General features: G+C 34.9%; 1 long non-coding RNA gene across 1 annotated transcript in view; it reads right to left on the reverse strand.

The window, feature by feature from the left end:
• LOC125353772 overlaps positions 1-20,987 on the reverse strand; it is a 581,800-nt gene that overhangs the window by 431,865 nt on the left and 128,948 nt on the right. The window contains exon 3 of the long non-coding RNA XR_007211352.1: positions 3,796-3,837. This is a non-coding gene — a long non-coding RNA (uncharacterized LOC125353772). The remainder of the gene's footprint in view (positions 1-3,795; positions 3,838-20,987) is intronic.

The following is a 20,987-nucleotide window of genomic DNA, read 5'->3' on the forward strand; positions in this document are numbered from 1 at the left end:
TCTCAGAGCATGAAAGAAAATCCATGTTACTTTATATTCTCAGGATGTCAGTCTTTTTTTTTTTTTTTTTTTTTGGCCAGTCCTGGGCCTTGGACTCAGGCCTGAGCACTGTCCCTGGCTTCCTTTTTGCTCAAGGCTAGCACTCTGCCACTTGAGCCACAGAGCCACTTCTGGCCATTTTTCTGTATATGTGGTGCTGGGGAATCGAACCCAGGGCCTCATGTATACGAGGCACGCTCTCTCGCCACTAGGCCATATCCCCAGCCCCAGGATGTCAGTCTTGATCAAAACAATTTCGATGATCTCTGTAGTCAAGAAGAAGAAATTTTTTTTTAATTCAATCTGTTTGTCTCCCAATAAACAGAGGTCCTCTGCTCTTTTCTTTTTCTTAATAATTTTATTTCTAGCCTGATCCCTTGAGACAGTGAAATTATTATATAAACTCTATATGGTCATACAGTCAATGGGGCATGCAATCTATTGGTGCTGATACTGACTAAATATTAACACACTTTGTATTGGTAAACGGGTAGTAGCTGATCTCACACTTTCTCCCTCCTTCAGTATTCTTGTAGCCTTGATTTCTTCTCCAGAAGTTCTCACCACTCAGAAATTAAGTTCAAAACACCAACAAGTCAATTTTATTTTGTGACCTCTTTTTTTTTTTTTGGCTCTTGGTATCTGTCACTTTGCTATGTGTTCACATATATCTTCTGATTGTGCATACAGTCAGGGAGAGAAGCAGCAAGCTCTCTCTACAGTGGGTTAGGATCCTATCATATTAGGATTCCACTTTCATGATTTTGGTTAACCTTAATTACTTCATTAATCCTCTTTCTTCAAATATAGCCATGTTGGATTAAAGATTCAATATACATAATTTGGAATTACACAGCCCCAAATATTAGATTCCTCTGCTGTATTCTAAATTGCCAGCAGTTTTCTAACTTAAAAGAATACAAACTTATCATCTCAGCTTTTGTGTATAGGTCTAAGGTTAGTTTGGCTAGGTCCTCAGTGAGTTGTGATTAAGCTGGAGCATAGATTAGGTTATTCTCTGGAGAACAGAATAGGAATGTATCCATTTCCAGTTTTACTCTGGTGGTCTGTATTTTATTTCCTTGTGATTGTTGAATGAAGGATTCAATCTCATCCACTTTATATTTTACTAATGACTTGGTTTATTCATTACGTTTTAGGTGTCTGAAGAGCCAAATTTCTAGGAGGCTAGTTCGATTCACATATGGTTTCTATTTGCTCACTCCCTCTTCACATTCTATTGGCACCTCTCCATTGTAAAGTGTTAACAAATAATTTCAAAATAAAGTTGTGTTTCTCTATTCATATACAATTATAATTCCCTTGAAAGTAAATAATGTATATTTTCTTCCAGGTACTTTTATCCCAGAATAGACTACATATTATATAACCACTTCCTTTTATTATTAGGGAATTGAAGCAGATTATTAAACAAAGCTAAGATGGACACACTATAGCAGTTTATTTTTTGTTAAGTAATTTGTAGTTTGCAATGTTGTTTATGGCACTAAGTATACTAACAAAAGCTAATATTAAGGCTATCAGAATATATTTTTGAAATATACAGACTTTGTTGTTGTTGTTGTATGTAACTTTCAAATACAAGAGTAAAGCATAATTAAGGACTTAAGTCTTTCCAAGGAAAGACTGCCATGTGATGACTTTATTGCATTTGCTTACATAGCATGAAACTTATAGCTGTATATGACAATCTTCTTCTGTGTATAGAATGATTGTTATTGAGTTTAAAACAAATGTCAAACTCAATGCAGAAACAAGGAGAAAAATGATATATTTAATGCTTATTATAACAGATATAAGAACTTCTGTAAGACAAGTATGTCATTTAAGTTCCTGTGAAAATTGTTAGAAAATTCATTTTATAACTGAGGTAATTAATGCAGAATTTCACACAAAGGGTGTGAAAGTCATACATCAGATCTAAAACCTATGACTGCCTCAAATCTTTGCAATATGAGATTAACTGTGAAATGCTCACATTTTTAGTTTATTACCAGCATATTGTTCTCTAGAATATTAGAAATAAAGAGGAGCCAGGTGCTAGTGGCTCATATCCATAATCCTAACTTCTCTGTAGGGTGAGATCTGAGGATCACGGTTCACAGCCAGATCCAGCAGAAAACTCCCTATGAGCTCGTTATTTCCACTTAACCACTCAAAAAGCTGGACATAGTGCTGTGGCTCAGGTGGTATTGTGTTAGTCTTGAGCATAAAGAGGCTCAGGTAAAGTGCCTAGGGCCTGAGTTCAAGTCCCCAAAACCACCATCATCATCATCATCACCAAAAACAAAGATATAAAGAGGAGAAATGTCTGACAGCAGGCTTATAGTTGAGGCTCCACAATCATGGAAAATAAAGATTACTTGTATTGTGATGTTTGGTTTTGTTTATTTCCAAATGACAAGCCAATGTCTTCAAAGAAGGAGGCTCTATGTCTGGAGCTATTTATCCTCTGCCTGACAGGACACAATGGCTGGCATATTTTCTTTGGATAGTCTAAAGTCAGAGAAATCTCTGAGTAAGAACTAAAAAGTGACTAAAAAGCATAAAAAAATAGGGTCAAGCATTCTTTCATTTTAAACTCAGAAAATTATCCACATGTGTATATAATAAAATGCTTCATTTTTTTCATGAAGAATAACATGGTAAACTATACCTACCATGGTTTATGTAACATTACATTAGAGAAAGTTGCATATAATTATATTTTGCATAATATAGATTACGTGTCAATTGCTATGTATAAAAGTACACTCAAATGCTCAGACATAGAACCACAAACCAATAAAAATTACTTTCACATAGAGAAAAATAAAGAATATTATCTTGCCAACTTGTGTACAGGGTTGGAAGGACCCTGACTAAGGAATCTGATCCAGAAATCCTTTAGAGAAAATATAACCAATCATTGTGAATCTACCTGATATCTAACTACTTCTAGAAAAAAAAATTGAAAATGTTTCTTACTACCTTGTTCTGAAGCTTTCACATCCTACTTCAAGTAATTGTTCTCTTGGTACTTCTTTCATAGAAAAGGACTGGTAATTAACTACTACTAAGTTTGAGATTAATTGTGTGATTTTTTTCACCCTCTTTACTAGTATCTTCAAGAATCTCTGTTTTCTTCCCATTTACTCACAGGTATTACTGTGTTTCTGTTATTCATCTTATAAATTTTATTTTAATCTTTCTCTCAAGGTTCAGTTATTACATTTGATTTCTTTGTACTTCTGTTGAGGCCTACTTTTCTTTCCCACTCAAAAAGAATTTTGTTATTGACCTTGTAATATGTACACTGTAAATATGAAATGCATTTGATAAATGCATTTTTAACGAATTGGTTACTTGTTTATTTTCTTGACTGTTTCCATTTTCCAAGTACCTTTGTAATTCTAAACTAATTTTCCCTTCACGTAAATATTTGAAAATAGTCACTCAGGACATACGAAAAACTTTGCAGTAACGTTTGATTAAGGATATTGTTTACTGGAGAGGAACATTAAGAGATTAAAATATTCTGTATACAAGTAAGAATTTGTATGAGTAATTTGATTCTGATTCTGATATTTTCTCATTAGTATATTTTTCCATATGTTAGAGTAAATAACACGTGCTATTTCTGAACACGATACATATTTCCATAATTGTAAACTTGCTGTTTAAGTGTAATTACTCTCACAACATTCTATACTTTGTCCATACAGAAAATGTGAAGCATATTTTAAGTGTACATACCTTTGTCCAAGGCACATTCTGCTATGGTCTCAGGACAGGAACCTAATGTAAAAAAAAAAAAACATTATTAATAGATGCGCTGAGAACAATCAATGCATAAAACAAAAACAAAAACATGGTTTAAACCATCATTACCAATCTTTCTACGTCCTGCCTATTACTTTCAATAGTGCATCCTAATTTTGCCTCTTTTACTAAAATTTATTAAGACAGAAGGATAGACTATATTCTATAAGACTATGAGAATTTTGACACAAAGGAACAAAATTCTTAAAATAAACAATATGTCTTAAAGGAAACTTTTTCCTGCAGAAATAAGTACTGAAACAGATTCAGTTCCTTATATACAAATGTTGATTCTAAGCAAAAATTCATACTTATCACATTCAAAATTTCTTCTATTACTTTCCAAAGAGGAAAATGAAAAAATGAGTAAAAAGATACTATTATAATAAAAGCCTAGTAATATTTGTTCACCAAAAAGTGGCAATGGAATACCAATTAAAGCAAACAGAATCATTTTCATAGTAATAATGTTTCAAAGTTTCAGGCAATAAATGTAAAATGAATGTGTGGATAATAGATTTAAATACGTTCATATGAACTCAGGTACTTTAGAAATCAAAAGATGAAACAGATTCATGTGTTACTGAACCAGAATTCAATATTTTCATCATCTTTATCTTATTATTCTATTAGATTCCTAATTTACAAATACATTTAGAGAACGAACTCCATAAAAGCACCAATCTAAATCTGACAACTCAAAATGCAAATGTAATAATACTAATTACAAGAACTCCAATTAAATGTAGAATGACAAACATTCACTTGGCTCTGGGTTTTTATTTTTTGGTATTCTACCTTGCATAAATACTCAGATGTAGAAAAACAAGAAGAATTCTACTTTACCTTGTCAGTTCTATCAATAATGCAAAATAAAAGTTTTACTTTAGGCTGGGAATACGGTCTAGTGGCAAGAGTGCTAGCCTCACATACATGAAGCACTGGGTTCAATTCCCCAGCACCAAATATATAGAAAACGGCCAGAAGTGGCGCTGTGACTCAAATGGTACAGTGCTAGCCTTAAGCAAAAAGAAGCAAGGAACCATGCTCAAGCCCTGAGTCCAAGGCCCAGGACTGGCAAAAAAAAAAAAAAAGAAGAAAGTATTACTTTAAATGATAAATACCATCTACAGTATAGAAAAATGTTTACTTCTTCAGAAATCTGAAGAATTTTTTTTTTCAAATTTTTATTATCAAACTGATGTACAGAGAGGTTACAGTTTCATACGTTAGGCTTTGGATACATTTCTTGTACTATTTGTTACCTTGTCCCTCATACCCCCCTCCCTACTCCCCCTTTCCCTTTCCCCCCATGAGGTATTCAGTTCACTTACACCAAACATTTTTGCAAGCATTACTTTTGTAGTTGTTTGTCTTTTTTCTTTTTTTTTTTTTACCCTGCATCTCTCAATTTTGGCATTCTCTTTCAATTTTCTAGTTCTAATACCAGTATACACAGTTTCCAATATACTCAGATAAGATTACAGAGATAGTGTAGGTACAACCATAGGAAGGTGATACAAGAACAACATCAATAAAAGTCACAGCTACACATGGGACACTGAAAGTAGTTACAACTGTGATATAACAATCGTTTCCATAACATGGAGTTCCTTCCACTTACCATCATCTTATGTGTTCATAAGGGTAAAGCTATTGGGCTCTTGTGATCCTCTGATGTGACTTGCCTAAACCTGTACTAATTATTCCCAATAAGGGAGACCATAGGGTCCATGTTTCTTTGTGTCTGGCTCACTTCACTTAGTATAATTTTTTCCAAGTCCATCCATTTCCTTGCAAATGGGGCAATGTCATTCTTTCTGATAGAGGCAGAAAATTCCATTGTGTGTATGTACCACATTTTCCTGATCCATTCGTCTACTGAAGGGCATCTGGGTTGGTTCCAGATTCTAGCTATGACAAGTTGCGCTGCAATGAACATTGTTGTGCTGGTGGCTTTACTGTGATTTTTTTTTTTTTTTTTTTGTGGTCTTTGGATAGATATCCAAAAGTAGGGCTGCTGGTCATAGGGGAGTTCTATATTTAGCCTTCGGAGGAGTCTCCATACTGCTTGCCAGAGTGGCTGAACCAGTTTACATTCCCACCAACAATGAAGTAGGGTTCCCTTTTGGCCACATCCCCTCCAACAATTGTTATTGTTAGTTTTCTTGATATATGACATTCTTACTGGGGTGAGATGGAATCTCAATGTTTTGATTTGCATTTCTTTTATGGCCAGTGATGTAGAGTACTTTTTATATGTCTCTTGGCCATTCTCATTTCCTCATCAGAGAAGTCTCTTTGTAAGTCTTTAGCCCACTTGCTGAGGGGGCTGTTGGTTCTTTGTGGTTTTGTTTTGGAGGAAGGTAATTTTTTTTGTTCTGCATATATTTTAGATATGAAGCCTTTGTCCATTGAATGGCCGGTAAAGATCTTTTCCCAATCTGTGGGCTTTCTGTTTATCTTGTGAGCTATGTCCTTTGCTGTGCAGAAACTCTGCAGTTTGATGCAGTCCCATTTGTCCAACCTTTCTTTGATTTGTAGCCTTTTGGGGTCTTTGTTAAGGAAGTTCCATCCTGCGGCAAGGAGCCCAAGTGCTTCTCCTACTCCTTCCTTTAGTGTTTTCAGGGTGTCTGTTTTGATTTTGAGGGCTTTAATCCATTTGGAATTGATTTTGGTGCAGGGTGATATATAAGGATCTAGTTTTAGTTTGTTGCATGTGTTGAAACAGCTTTGCCAGCACAATTTGTTAAAGAGGCTATCTTTCTTCCAAACTATTGTTTTAGCTCCTTTATCAAAGATAAAGTAGGCATAGTTCTGTGGGTTCATTTCTGGGTCTTCAATTCTGTTCCATTGGTCCTCAGGTCTGTTCTGGTACCAATACCAATCTGTTTTTATTACTATAGCTTTGTAATACAGCTTGAACTTGGGTATTGTAATTTCTCCTCCAGCACCGTTCTTTCTGCTTAGGATTGTTTTTGCTATTCTGTGTCTTTTATTGTTCCATATGAATTTCTGCATTGCTTCCTCTATTTCACTAAAAAAGGGTGTTGGGATATTAATGGGTATTGCATTGAATTTGTAGATAGCCTTTGGCAATATTGCCATTTTGATTACATTAATCCTCCCAATTAGGAGCATGAGAGGATTTTCCATTTCCTTAGTTCTGACTTAATTTTGTTTTTCAAGCTTTTAAAGTTCTCATCAGGGAGGTCTCATCAAGGAGGTTATTCCTAGGTATTTTATGGTTTTTGTTTGTTTGTTTGTTTGTTTTTTATTTGCCAGTCCTGGGGCTTAGACTCAGGGCCTGAGCACTGTCCCTGGCTTCTTTTTGCTCAAGGCTAGCACTCTGCCACTTGAGCCACAGCGCCACCTCTGGCCATTTTCTGCATATGTGGTGCTGGGGAATCAAACCCAGGGCCTCATGTATATGTGGCAGGCACTCTTGCCACTAGGCCATATCCCCAGCCCGTATTTTATGTTTTTTGAGGCTATTGCAAAAGGAGTTGTTTTCCTGATTTCAGCCTCGGTCTTTGGGTAGTTAGCATAGAGAAAAGCTGTTGATTTTTGAGAGTTTATTTTATATCCTGCAACTTTACCAAAGTTTTGGATGAGCACTAGTAGCTTGGGGGTAGAGTCTATGGGATTCTTTAGGTATAGGATCATGTCATCTGCGAAGAGAGAAAGTTTAACTTCATCTTTTCCTATTTGGATCCCCTTTGTATTTTCTTCTTGCCTAATTGCTCTGGCTAGGAATTCTAGTACTATGTTGAAGAGCAGGGGAGAGAGTGGACATCCCTGCCTTGTTCCTGATTTTAAAGGGAATGGCGTTAGTTTTTCACCAGTTAGAGTTATACTTGCTGTTGGTTTGTCATAAACTGCCTTAATTATATTCAGGAATGTTCCCTGGAATCCCAGTTTTTCCAGGGCTTTTAGCATAAATGGGTGCTGGATTTTGTCGAACACTTTTTCTGCATCCAGAGATAAAACCATGTGGTTCTTTACCTTGCTCCGGTTGATGTGGTGGATTACATTAATTGACTTGCGTATATTAAACCAACTTTGCATCACTGGGATGAATCCAGTTTGACCGTGGTGTTTGATTTTTTTGATGACCTGTTGAAGTTGATTGGCCAGAATTTTGTTGAGAATTTTTGCGTCTATGTTCATCAGGGATATCGGTCTTCTTTCCGTGATGTGTCCCTGCCTGATTGGGATGAGGGTTATACTGGCTTCATAGAATGTGTCTAGTAGTGAACGTTCTCTTTCAATTTCATTGAATTTCATTAAGAAATATTGGTGTGAGTTCTTTTTTGAAGGCCTTGTAGAATTCTGCAGTGAATCCATCTGGACCTGGACTTTTCTTGGATGGGAGATCATTTATTGCCGTTTCTATTTCAATACTGGATATGGGTCTGTTTAGAAGTTTTAAATCTTCATGGTTGAGTTTGGGGATATAATTTTTTCTAGGAAATCATCCATTTCTTCCAAGTTCTCGAATTTGTTGGCATAAAGGTTTGCAAAATAATCCCTTATTATTTTCTGAATTTCGGTTATTTCTGTGGTGATGTTACCTGTTTCATCTCTTATCTTGTTTATTTGAGTGTGCTGCCTTAGTTTTTTGGTCAGGTTTGCCAGGGGTCTATCTATCTTGTTGATTTTTTCAAAGAACCAACTCTTTGTTTTGTTGATTCTTTCAATGCGTTTTTTTTTTTGTCTCTAATTGATTTAATTCTGATTTGATTTTAGTTATTTGCTTCTGTCTATTGACTTGGGGTTTGGCTTGTTGTTCTCTTTCAAGTAAATTAAGGTGCTCCCTTAAATTATTGAGTTGCTCTTTCTCCAGTTTGTTGGTGTATGCACTCAGAGATATAAATTTTCCTCTGAGTACTGCCTTTGCTGTGTCCCAAAGGAGCTGGTACTTTGTGTCCTCATCTTTGTTGAATTCCATAAACATTTGAATTTCCGTTTTAATTTCTTCAATGACCCTCTGATGGTTCAGCAGTGTGTTGTTTAGTCTCCATGAAATGTAGGATTTTCTGTGGTGGCTGTTTGAGTTGAGCTCTAATTTTATTCCATTGTGGTCTGAGAGAATGCAGGGAATGGTTTTGATACTTCTGAATTTGTACAGATTTTCTTTGTGCCCTAAGATGTGATCTATTTTGGAGAATGTTCCATGTACTGCGGTGAAGAATGTGTATTCTGTTGTTGCTGGGTGGAATATTCTGTAGATGTCAGTTAAGTCTAGTTGGTCTATGCAATTATTTAGTTCTGTGGTTTCTTTGTTCCGTTTTTGGCATGTTGATCTGTCCAGAGGTGATAGCGGAGTGTTAAAGTCCCCAACTATCAATGTGTTTGGGTCTATGAGTGTTTTTAGAGTCAGTAGTGTTTGTTTGATGAAGTTGGGTGCTCCTGAATTTGGTGTGTAGATATTTATAATGGTTATATCTTCCTGTAGGAGAGATCCCTTTACTAGTATGTAGTAACCTTCTTTGTCTCTTCTTACCTTTTTTAATTTAAAGTCAATCTTGTCTCATACTAGGATTGCAACTCCAGCCTACTTATGAAATCTGAAGAATTTTTCTATTCACAAATTGTGAATTTTTATATCCACAAATCCCAAGAAATCTAGATAGTTCTAGCAGGAATCTGAATGAATCATCAGGTAAAAGAATGACAAACTACTCCATTTCACTGTTGATGATGAAAGGGGTCTTCATTGTTGGATGGGAATGTTTCAGGAACTTGTAGGCACTAGGAGGAAAGCAAGACTCTGGGTGTCTACAATAATCTTCACGATGAACAGAAACTTTTACAAACATATGTGTACATTTGTACTGGCATATAAACAGAAGTATATATATATATATATATTTAGACCAATTGTTATGTTTCATGGTCACAACACTGCATGCTTCCTGGCTTTGGAACATGTTTGACTGCATTACCAGTTATTCAATATTTTAGACAGTTTGCATAAACCTCCTGATATTCCGTTTTTTTTCTTCTAAAGAAATCATTGTATATATTAAATGGCTATACAAATACATTGCTTAGAATATTTTCTTGGATATTCTAGATGGATTAAAAATATTGGTATTAAAAAGAACAAGGTATTGACAAGTAAAAATAGTTCTGCCAAGTATTACATAATTTGGATTTTTTGTTGGCGGTGGTGCTAATGGTGGTGGAGGGGCTTGAATTCAAGACCTGGGCACTGTCCTGAGTGGTCACTTAAGGCTAGCTCTCTACCACTTTGAGCCACAGGTCCACCTCCTGTTGTCTGGTGATGAATTGGAGATAAGAGTCTCATGGATTTTCCTTCCATGGATTTTCCAGGATGACTTCGAACCATGATACTCAGATCTTAATCTCTTACATGTTAGAGGCAATATTGCCTGGATTTCTTTTTTTTTTTTGGCCTGGATTTCTTAATGTGCTTAATTCATAACTAATATTTCTACTCTGCTGTTTATTTGTCAGTCAGTGTGAAAAATCTTAACCTATATTTCCTCTTTCCATTTATAATCCTGTGAAAAAGAGTTGAGAAATGCAAGTATCAATGAAAAATGTTTGAATTTTGCCAAGAGATATTGCAGTAAAAATGATAACACTTTCTATATTTGTATTTTCTCAGAAGGAGGTATTTAAAATGACACTTAGATGTGATTCGGTGTTCTGTTTGTTATTTTTAATTTTATTATCTTTTGGTAATTGTACAAAGGAGTTGCCCTTTAACAAAGGAGTTTATGAACACATTACATCTTGATCAATGCCACTTTTGTCAACATTCTCTCCCATCCCTTCCAACCCACCCCTTCCTTTGCATTACTCAATTTAAAAGGATATACACTGATTTTTTGACTGCATTCTCCCCCCTCCTCCTCCTTAGCATTGACCATACTCTTTTCATGTACCGTCTCTTGGTGCTTATTTTGTTGAGCTGTTACTTTGCCTTCTTAAGGAATTAGATTATTAGAGTTCTCCCCAAATTTACCATATTTCAATGTATAAATGTATAAATTCATGTACATTTGAATACCACCAAATGTATTTGCTTATGTATTTATAAGTTAATTCAAGCTTTCCTTTCTAAGGGAAAATATTCATCCTTTTTCTCTCTGGACATGACTTACTTCAGTTCACATCATTTTATCCAAGTCTTCCCATCTTTTTCTTTTCTTTTCTTTTCTCTTTTCCTGTTTATGTGGTACTGAAGAATTGCACCCAGGGCTTCATGCATGCTAGACAAGTACTGTACCACTAAGCCACATTCCCAGCCCCTCCATTTCTTTTCAAATGTACAATATCATTCTAGAGAACATAAAGGGCAAAATGATTAAAATAATAGAACAAAAAGGCATAAAAGGAAAAAACCAAACAACTACAACTGCAGTGAGAAACATTCTAAATTGCAAGACATGAAAAACTCGATGTATTTATGTACTTAGCAAACTGTGTTACTGGAGGGGTGGGGCGTTAACCAGATCTGTGGTTTGAACTCATGGCCTGGGAGCTTTTGTGCTCAAGGCTAGAGCTCTGCCACTTGAATCACTCTCTACTGTCAGCTTTATGTTGGTTCATTAGAGACAATGATCTCTTGGACTTTTCTGCCCAAGTTGGCTTCAAACCACAGTCTTCAGTTCTCAGCCTCCTAAGTATCTATGATTGGTTACAGGCATGGGCCAATGGTGCCCAGTTGCTACACTATATTTTCAGAAGCTGAGGTAGTGAAACTGAACTGAACTTTCCACATCATTTCATTGTTTCCCTCCTTGACTCTCATGGGATATTTCCAATTCCTGAGCTGCTTTTCACTGTAGTAATTTCTAGAGACATTTCTAGATTGCATAATTGGAGGTGAAATGTTGTTAGCATCCAGTTAATAGATTCCAGGGATCCAGTAAAGCATCATACAATATGAAGAGCAGCTACTAACAAACAAACAAATATGTCCAATCCAGATTATTACTTGTGTATTGTAGTTGGAATGCACATATGATTCAATAGGAATTGAGTGACTCTTTCTCAGGTTGTTATGAATCTTCCAAAATTGTGAGAATTATTGCTAACTTAGAGTGGATATTTCAAGAACATGTAGATTAACATTGGGAAAAAAATCCTGATAGAGGATATTTTACTTACTAGTAATTAATTTAAACACTAACTCTCCTGTACTTATTGCAGTAAGGGATTAAAAACAAAAATTTCAAATACTACTAACTATGCCCATTTGAAGCCTTTAGGTAATGGTGGTATTGTTCTTTGCTCAAATGTACAAGATCAGAAAATATTTCACTGGATTACTTCATTATATATGTATGAATATTTAAACCATTAATCTAAACTGGGGGAAGATAGCTCATGCCTGAAATCCTACCTACTCAAGGGGCTGGGATCTGAGATCAAAGTTCAAAGCCAGGCATAGAATGGAAGTCCTTGAGACTCTTATGTCCAATAAACTACCAGAAAAGGTAGAAGTGGAGCTGTGATTCAAGTGGTCAAGCCCTATTCTTGAGCAAAAGAAACTCAGGGATAATGCCCAGGCCCATAGTTCAAGAACCAAGACACACACACAAACACACACACACACACACACACACACACACACACTCACACATGCACTTGTTATGTTAAAAGACAGACCTTGTTCTGTTTGTCATCTGTTAAAGTTGTTAAAGTGACAAGGTTTGTTTTTCTTTCTTTGCCAGTAGTACAATTTTATCAATGAAAGCCATAAAGCAATAAATAGAACTTAAAATTATTTCAAAAAAAATAAAATGATTCAATCTCTTTGACATCTGAGTCAAAATATAAACTGAACTAAAGCAACTAGCAAAACTAATATACAATCCTAATATACACACACATTTATGTTGATATCATGTGGACAGATCCTGAATTAAAACTAAGAGTTCACCAGAGTGTAGTTGTTACTATTTAAAGGAAATTCCAGCATATCTTTACACTTTCCCATTGTGCTCATTTGAGAATGTCTAATTGCTATCATAATGCTCAGAGCATTTAACCTGTGAAATAGAAATGTTTTCTAAATATTGATTTAGTCAGATTTACAACTTAAAAAATACACTATGTTGCAATTTGTCAGTTGCCTCTGAGGATCTTTCCTGCAAAGCTCAAGTATCTTATAGAGGGAATTAATTCATTAAAACAGTCCATTAATTACAGGTAAATATACACCACTGAAAGCAGTGTATTTGGAGAAAGAAGAAGAAAAGGACATTACAGGGTAGTTGGAGATAATGTCTTTAAAAAGGTAATTAAGTTAAAATGATGCCATTAGGTTGCATGGTAATTCAATGTGACACCTAACCTTACAAGAGGAGGAGGTTCAGGTAAGCAACGCAAAAAATCAAGACAGGATTTTGTTGTTGCTGTTGTTGTTATTGTCATTTAAAGAGAGGTCAACAGAGTAAAGTTGAAAACAGTCAAGTATTAGCAATTTTATAGGATACTCAAATGCTACTGTCTTGCCCATGTGTTACATATTCTTATAAAAACAAATCTATGTCAACAATGACTTAACCACAGGAAAATCACTATCTTCCTCCAAACAAATCACTGTTGTCACTGATGCAACTTATGGTCAGCATATTGCTATTTCTTCTATCTTCAGTAACTATTATATCCAATCAATATGATTATATGATGTTATTAGATATACACATAAAGGCAATATTTTATATTATTCAGTTTACCACTGTCAATATACTTAGAGGCACCTTTGTACCTTGTTAAAGGTAAACTTATAGGTATTAGAAGTATATTTATTAAAGCAAGTATAAGTATAAAAGACACATATTTAAAAACAGTATTTTATATTATAAAGTATCAAATGTATTTTGTTTTGTGAAGTATAAATAATGTTTGGAATTTATGGTCATAATTACTTATATTTATTTCCTTGCTGTAGTAGAACTAACTACATCAACGCATGCCAAGTTTACAGCATAAGCAATTGAGCTTATCTTGAGAGGCTTTCTGCAGATTTTCTCTTTTAAACTTCCAGTAGATCATAGGGACAGGTAACAGAATTTCTCCACATTGTCCTTTTAAACTATTGTCCTTAAAATAAATTTTATTGATTCATCTTGGGGGAACTTTTTCACTCAGTTTCATTTCATGATATGAACCAAATTCCAGGAGCATACAATCAAGTTCAACAGAAGACATACTGTATTCTACAAAAGGGCACAATATACAAAGTATAATCTGAATTTCATAGGTCAAATATAGCTATTATTAAATGTATTTTTCTGTATATTCTTGATAAAACAAATATACTGTGTACATAAATATTGAAACAAGAATGAGTGTGATGTGCTATATAAGTTCTGTCCTATAGGTGGAAAATAACACATGACAATTAGTAAATAATTAGGTAACCATCACAAATAGTGCATTTGCATCATATAGTAAGGAGAAAATAGACATATGCACTGGTGTGTTATAGAGAGACTATATTAGTATATTGGTATTAGGGAATGAATCTTGACCCAAAAATTATATGTGTAAACCCTAACCTTTCATACATAAGAATGCAAATATACGAGGAGATAAGGTCTTTAAAAAGTAATTGCCTTAAAATAATGTCTCAGTGGAAGCCCTAATACAGTGTCACTGCTATGCTTAAAAGAAAATTTTAGGACACAGAAACATAAGAAGAGAGCCTATCAAGACACAAAAGGAACATGGCTATGTACAAAGAGTTTAGAGCCCTCTTTCACTAAGGGCTGCTGAGGACTAAACTCAGGGCTCCCAAATGCTAGGCAAATGCTTTAACACTGACTATATTCAAGTCCCTCCTGCTGACTCTTTATCTTGGATTTTATCTTCCAGATCATATGAAAATAAGTTTCTGTTGTTTAAGGTCCCCAGTGTGTGGTACTTTTTGAAGGCAACCCTGGGAAAACAATACAATTGATAACTTGCAAAGTTACAGACTTGCAAAGAGTATAGCTCTGCCCAAAATGTGATAGGTGAATTTTTATTTTCACTATTCTCACATCTTACATTTAATCACTATTATTCTTTCACCATAGATTCTTATAAGGAAAATGAACTCTTAAGGTTCCTAGATTTCAAAGTATTTTCCATAAATGGACTCATATGTTCCTGCTTTTCCAAACATACTATCAAAGAAGTCTTCTCCTAACCTAAAGAATAATGATAAGACTTGAATCATTGAGAAAAGCTTGATGGATATCTGTCTTTTATTCTGAAAATGTAAATAATGCCTTTTTATAGAATATGCTTTTAATGTTGTTTTGATTTGCTTGGGTAATAATGAGCAGGTGTGATGAAATTGCCATCTTCACTCATTGCTGGTGGCAGTATAAATTGGAAAGCAATTTGTCAGCATGAATCAAAGTCAAAAATATTTGCTCCCTTTTACCCAGTTATTTCCCATCTGGTACTTTCTCAAAAGGATATGTTCACAAATGTTGACAAACATTTATGTACACAGCTAATCCATTTGAGCATTTTGTACTAGCCCGTTAGCTTCAAAATGGAAACAAGCTAATATCTGATCAGGTAAACTGTGATTCTTTCATAGCTCAAAGGAATCACTGGCATTTCATAAGTAAGCTCTGTTCCTTATAGCTATTGTTTGAAAGATAATTTAGTTTCATAAGAATATTAGGTGAATTTTACAATTTTAGGTGATAGTCTTAAAATTTAAAAAGAATTGCAAACTATATCCCATAGATATCAGCCAATTTTTTTTCCCATGAGACTCCATCATTAGAAGAGGGACAGGAAAGACAGATATACTAGTTACAATCTCCATGTACAATGTAGTACTGCTTCATTTTTTTATAGAGACCTCTCTCCTTTGTATTCAGGGATTGACACTGATAAAATAAAATGTGTTTATACTTCCAAGGCTATTTAAGGGCCATACAAAAATTACCAGTACATATAGATGTGGAAGTGACAAGAAGCAAAAGAGAAGCATGCTAGTCTCTTTTGTCAGACAACAAACAATTTCATGTACCTATATGACCAGGGGATCAGATATTCCCTACCTTTTCAGTTGTATTTGTTCAGTAGTTTTAAATTTTTTCCTACCATGACAATGTAATTCCTTTTAGTAATATTATCAGTGTTTCAATCCAGAAGAGTAATGTGTTAATTGCCCATGACTTATGAGAAATGTGCAGGACCCACCCAGGCAAATGACCTTCACCTTGAAGTCTGTTTTTCAGGCCTTAGTCATCAGAATGAGTTATGCTTAACAACTCTTTGAACTCAAGGAATGATGAGTTTCAAGCTTCCTTGTAACCCAAAGCTAGCATCTTTAAATCTCACATATAACTGGTATTTTTTTTATCATCAATGAAACACTTGAATACCTTTATTTTATATCTTCAGAGGGATTTTTGAGCCAAAATTAAACTCTGTTGATTGTAGAATTTCTGAGGTAGTACAAATATATACATTTCAGGAAACAGAGCCTCTTTAAGAATTATTTCACTTTAGAAATGATAATGAAATAGTATAAATACAATTATTTTTTGGCACAATGCATATGTAGATGGATGGGGTCAGGGTTCAGGCAACACTTTTGCCATGTTCTAACTAGTTTCTTTGAGTAAATCCCTTGTTCTCACTGGATATCATAGTTGTCTGAATAATCTAATGAATACTATCACTTTCAACAACTAATAAAAATATGTGGACCTGAAATTTTTCATTCTATATACAAGCTACTACTTCTTTTAAAATCAGGCAATGCTTTCTTAAGTTAGAACAGCTATTCGATTTTTAGTGTATTGCATGTATTCCTGAAATAGCCTCAAGGTGATGTGGGAAGGTATTAAAATATTCTCATTAACTGATAAACAGTGCCATGAATTAGAGCTTTAACATATTTCATTTGTTCTAACTTTATGAGCATATTGTGGATCTGACAGGCTTAAAGAAGCATTAGTTATTATGTTCTTTTACCAGTCCTATTTATAATAGTATCTCACAAATACCTGTTCTTCAAAAATTCAGAACGCCTGGCAACAGAAAATAAATAGTTAAATTAACATGGAGGGATGAGAGCTCCAACATCATTGCTTAAAAAGTGACATTAGCACTTCACAAAGGGGCGAGGTAGAGGAAACAATTCCCTCATTGCTTCTGAGAGCTGGATTCAGACAGAAGTATGGAGATTCCAACTCTCCATTAACATAGTCTGTAGTAGGTATTTATATAGCTATCACAACACCACCAATTGCAATTATAGAAATCATTTTACATTGTCTTTATTTTTTGTTTTAATTTTATTTTATTGTCAAGGTGATATACAGAGGGGTTATAGTTACATATGGAAGGCAGTGAGTATATTTCTTGTTATACTTATAACCTTCTCCCTGGTTTTTCTCCCACCTTTCTTCCCTCCCAGTCCCCTACCCCTCAGACAATGTGTTGGAAATTAACTGTATAACAAGAGCTTCTTCTTTATTTCACTGTATTTTTAATAATAATTAATTTTTTATTGTCAAAGTGATGTACAGAGGGGTTACAGTTTCATATGTAAGGCCATGGGTACATTTCTTGTACCATTTTTTACCTCCTCCCTCACTCCTCTCTTCCCCATCCCCCTTTCCCTCCTCCCATGAGTTGTTCAGTTGGTTTACACCAAAGGGTTTTGCAAGTATTGCTTTTGGAGTCATTTGTCTTTTTATCCTTTGTCTCTTGATTTTTATATTCCCGTTGTCTTTATTTTTAACCACAGAGATTTCTATTCATTAAGGTCAGTTGCCTTATGACATGACTAACATAGATATATGATCATTAATACTATAGTTAAAGTATTTCTCAGAAGCCAAAGGGCTTGTGGGTTTTAATCCATAATTTTGGATTAGAAGCAGATCAGGGTCTTAAATTCCAGTTTTGTCAGAAATTCTCTGCCTTTGGGAAAATCATTTAGCTTGTTTGACCTCATTTTCTTCATCACAGAATGAGACAATTAGGCTTGAAATCTAAGGACTCAATCATTTCTGAATTGTAGGATTCTATAACTAAACTTCCTTTGGGAGGGAATAATGGTAGACAGGAGGGTCAAGTAACATGCAGTGCAGAGAATTTTCTAATAGTCTTAATTTTATCCTTATCCAATCTATCATCTTTCTATTTTAGACAGATTATCCAGGAAGTGGAGTCTGTTATGTCGTTTTTCCCACTAAAATCATACAAGAGCTACTAATCACTCAAGATAAAATACTAACTTCTTGGTACAGGCACTGTAGAAAGTAAATGGCCCCTGCCTGACTGGGTAATCTGCTCAGCCTATTGTCCTGCTCAGGAAGAGTAAATGCTCCAGTTATCACAAAATATGCTACATTTGCTTTCATTTTGATGTTGTTACAACTGTTTCCTGTTTCTCCAGCTAAAACTGTACTAAGACTGAGTATTCAACTCATGATTACCTTTTCCATAATTTGCTAAGTTCATAGTCCTGATTTAGGTATCTTCGCAATACCTTGTACTTTATGAAAATCTTGTATGGTAATTGCTGCTTTACTACTACAAAATACTTCTAAGTACCTGTTTGTGAGGATTTGTGTTGTTGTTCTTTAAACTCCCTACGTCTAAGACAAGGCCTGGTATGCATAAGGCACAGTAAAAAATATTTGTTGACTGCAGAGCTTCTGCATAGCAAAGAACATAGCTACAAAGATAAATACAAAGCCCTCAAATTGGGAGAAGATCTTCACTGGCCATACAACAGACAAAGGCCTCATATCTAAAATATTATTCACAAAATTAAATTCAACCAGAGGAACACAGAAACAACTGCCCCCTTAATAAATGGTCTAAATACTTTAAGAAAGACTTTCCTGGAGAGGAAATGAGAATGGCCAAGAGGCACATGAAGAATTGCTCAACATATCTGACCATAAAAGAAAGGCAAATCATAACAACATTGAGATTCCACCTCACCCCTGGAAAAATGGCCATTATCAAGAAAAAGAGTAACAACAGATGCTGGCAGGATGTGGACAAAACAGAACACTACTACACCATTGGTAGAGTATAAACTTGTTCAACCATTCTGGAAATCAGTGCAGAGGTTCCTCAAAAGGCTAAATATAGAGCTCCTCTATGACCCAGAAACCTTTTTGACCATTTACCCCAAGGATTGCAAGCAAGACCACACTAAAGCTATCAGCACAACTCTGTTCATCACAGTAAAATTTACCATCGCTAAAATAGGGCACCAACCCAGATGCCCCTCAGTAGATGAATGGATAAAGAAAACGTGGTACATACACCAAGTTGCATTCTTCGCTTCCATCAGAAAGAATGACATTGCCCCATTTGTGAAGACTTGGAAAACTTGGAAGACTTGGAAGACTTGGAAGACTTGGAAAAAGTCATATTAAGTGAAGTGAGCCAGACTCTAAGAAACATAGCCTCTATGGTTTCCCTCATTGGTACCTGTCTAGGATAGTCCTAGCAGAAGATCACAATAGCTCAATAGCTAATACATATGAACACATAAGATGAAATTAATGCCAATTTATGGAAATAAAGGTTTTATCATTGTTGTTGTTACTTTCAATGTACCATCTGAAATTATGCCTTTTTATTTTGTCTTTCTTCCCCATGGTTTTACCCCTGATTTCACTGTAACTAATTTTGATACCCTGGGTATTGTATATATGTTTTTCGGAACTAGGGAAAGTAAGGGGAACATCAAAGTGGAAAGACAAAGGGAAACACAAAGGGAAACCAAAGCAACAGCAATACTTACCATACAATATGCTCTAAATCAACTGTACAACTTTGGGGGGCGGGTTAGAGGTGGTAGAAAAATGTGGGAAGAGGTAACAAGTTTGATAAGAAATGTATTCACTGTCTTCAGTATGAAACTGTAACCTCACTTTGTGCATCACTGTGACAAAAAATAAATGAATAAATTGAGAGATTAGGTGAAAAAATAGACAACATGTTCCATAGACTAATTTAGTATTATTCTTTCTTTTTCATGTGTTGATTGCAAACTAGAGTAATCTTTTCTTCCTCACAGCTGCAAACCTAGCACCCTGGTTTCCTAACCTAATCATCCCTAATATATCAGGATAAATATGATCACTTTCACTAGATTTTCCCTTCAATAATTTTTTTTCAAATCTTAAATTGAAAACAAAAAGGAAGATCAATATAACCTTGAAAAGAACCGTTTATATCCCTTTCTTAATTATGGCTCACTTCCACCTCACAGCCTTCCAGACAGCAGATCTCATACCTTAACTAGGTAATAGCCAGCTAATTTTATGCACACATTCCCTAAGTAGTCAGTACACACTTTTTCCTATCCACTGGCCCGAAAGGCATAAATGCAGAGAATCAATTTTCTAGTCATTCTCTAAAAATACTTTTTAAATATAGCACCCATGTGAGAATAGTCAAGCATTACTAAAGGATAGAATGTTTTACATAATATGAATTGCTTGCCAAGTACTAGTTCATATTCCAAATGTGACCTTCAACATTGCTGGCCTCTATCATAGTAAGAGCTCAGGAAATAATTGGGCATAACTAGTTATATTTTTTTTTCCTAACAAGAAGTAAAGTTAGAAAATGAGAAACATTCTTACTGCTTGGCCTCAAATTTTCTTCTATGAAATTAGATGATCAAAATAAATTTAACTTTCTATGTGTAAAAGGCATTTGTGGGAGAAGAAATAATTTCTGGCCAATATCTGAAATACACACACACATACACACATGTGCATGTGTGTTTGTATGTATGTGTGTGTATATATGTGTATGTGTGTGTGTGTGTGTTTCCTCTCATATAGATATATGCATACCTACAGATACATGAAAGATATATGCAGGTGTCTTTGTAAAATACAAAATCAGATGACTCCACAAGATAAATGTAGTTAGCTCCAGAGCAATATGGGATTGAACTAATATAGTCAAAAATGTACTAAACATTTTATACACAATCCTCTTCTTGAGATGTTCATTTACACCTATTTCTTTTTTTTTCTTGACTGTCTTCTGAGTTTTTATCATATCTCTACTTAGGTCTCTGTTTAGTATGTTTCCAGCCTCCTGGTATCTTTTTTAGTTCCTCTTTTAGAAATTTCATTAAC

Source organism: Perognathus longimembris, chromosome 1, assembly GCF_023159225.1.
Source record: "Perognathus longimembris pacificus isolate PPM17 chromosome 1, ASM2315922v1, whole genome shotgun sequence".
NCBI lineage: Eukaryota > Metazoa > Chordata > Mammalia > Rodentia > Heteromyidae > Perognathus > Perognathus longimembris.